Source organism: Ceratina calcarata, unplaced genomic scaffold, assembly GCF_001652005.2.
Source record: "Ceratina calcarata isolate Rehan_Ccalc_2016 unplaced genomic scaffold, ASM165200v1 scaffold405.2, whole genome shotgun sequence".
NCBI lineage: Eukaryota > Metazoa > Arthropoda > Insecta > Hymenoptera > Apidae > Ceratina > Ceratina calcarata.
In genome coordinates this window covers 609125-611365 of record NW_017163970.1, presented here as the reverse complement: position 1 = coordinate 611365, position 2241 = coordinate 609125, and the positions used below count along the sequence as shown (strand labels likewise).

The 2241-nt window shown below is 39.8% G+C and overlaps 1 protein-coding gene across 2 annotated transcripts in view; it reads right to left on the bottom strand.

Moving 5' to 3' along the window:
• Positions 1-2241, bottom strand: part of twz (BTB/POZ domain-containing protein twz) — a 27972-nt gene that overhangs the window by 24626 nt on the left and 1105 nt on the right. The window lies entirely within an intron of this gene.

Here is a 2241-nt window from a genome sequence, read left to right as displayed (position 1 = left end):
ATAATATTAGGTTGGGGAATAAGTTCATAGCGTTTTTATAATTTCTTTTATTTTACAACGATTTGTTTGCTGTTTGGCAACGGGTAAGTATTCATTCGATAGAACTCTTTCTGCTCTACAAAACTATGTTAATTGTATTTTTGAGTTATTTAATTTTTTATTAGTTTTGAGGCTTAGAAATGGAATACCCAGGAGGCAAAAATCAACATTTTCGACACCTGCTCTTCTTTGCTTTTCATCGAGGTCAAAAAGCTGCCGAAGCAGCCCGGGACATTTGCGACGTGTATGGAGAAGGTGTCATAGGCGAGTCTACAGCACGGAAATGGTTTGCAAAGTTAAAAAATGGCGACTTTAACGTCGATGACGCGTCCCGCAGCGGAAGGCCTTCTGAATTCGATGAAGAACGTCTCAAATCACTTTTGAAGGAGAACGGTCGCCAAACCAGTCGTGAATTGGCGGAAAAAATGAACTGCGATCATAAAACGATTCTATAATTGATTAACTTATTGATATAATTATTGTTTTTTGTTTAAATAAAAGTCTTCGGTAAAAACGCTACGAACTTATTCCCCAACCCAATATAAAAACATGTTTCTTTGAACTCTAATTAACTGAAGTTCTGCATAAAAACTTGTTACGTCTAACCTCGATAATTCACCATTTAATACTGACAGGACACGCCGTAGGACCCGAGCCTGAAAACGATCCCGCGTAGGGTCGCGGTGTAAATCTCATTGTCAGCTGGGTCCGTGTTCGCCGTGGCTAGTGGCAATGCGTGTATGCATAGCTGCGAGGCGGCTTGCACGCGCTCGTCGTTACTTACGCCGCTCGACGCGAGGCATTCGGAGTGGCCAGGCCCAAGCTGCCCACGTAAGGCCTGCGACCGAGAAGGCACTCCCGACACGCGCCAATGCGTGTCTTGCTCCATTTCATCCTTGCCTATGCCCACCACTTACTCACCTACTTACCCTACGAAACGGAAACTCTGACCGAGACGTGGACCCCACTGCGGTTGAGATTGGAATTTCATGCGCCGCAACACCGCCTGTTGCAACACGCGTCGCGATTTTAACGCCTGCCCGTTCTATACTACAGTGTTTTCTGTACACCATGTTTATTTAAATCCTAATTCAAATTTTTAATGATAATTCTGTTATATAATTAATTAGATGCTGCTTATCAATGTACATTTTTGATAACTAGCATCTCATATGAATAAATGCAAACGCAGTTCGAGTACACGATTACGTCACTTTGAAACCATGAAATGTATTAAATCATCATTCATTAATAACATTTCGAAATATTTGATCTTACAAAATCAATTAAACGGAATAACCATTGGTAGATTATGTATGAATGAACGTTGGGCAACATAATTTTAATTCTCATTAACTGTATGAAAATCGTTAATTATTTTATAAATACGCGTACGTTTAACGGATCGTTTGGATTCATGAATAATGAATTGAACGGTGCACGAAAAGGGAAAAAAATCCAATTTAAGTATGAGTGCGTTTCCAATGAATAAAATTACGATTTCGAGAGATCGATCAATTTGAAACGGGACGAAGGGAGATAGAGGACTGGCAATCGATTGTGGTAATTAATCAATTGGATAAAGCGCGGCGTGTCACGCAGTCGGTGGTCGTTTGGTTGTTTTGGTAAAGTGACGATGCAACCGTGCGCAGAGCTTGAATAATGTTTTGTAATAGGCCTTATTATTGCAGCGTGCATTACGCAGTGCGGGTTCTTCTCTCTAACGATCGTTTCAGGAAGATAGATCGATGGTTAAACCGTGCGCGACTACCGTAATTAAGCTTGTAATTGATTTATTAAACGGCTCTGATTAATTTAATTGCGCGGTACCGTATTTTTCTTGATTAATAGTTGATGATAACTATTGGCAAATGTTCCTGGTCGGACGTCGAATCGAACGCTACGTTAGAAACTAAAATGGGTCACAGCTTACCTCTGTTTGATTTACGTCTGTTATAAAATAGATGGTGAAATAAATCGGTTTACTGCGTCGATGCTGGTGATTGAAATCTATTTCTGATTATGATCGTCATACATGTGATTTTATGGACTGATATCCTGATCTCCTTTCTAGTAGGAAAAATCATGGCAACTTCATAGAACATTGTGCTTTAAGATTAGCTGTCTTTTAAATGTTTTTACTAATACGTGTTGACGGATGTGGCAAATATGAAAAAACGATCTCGTATGGGGAGTTAAAAC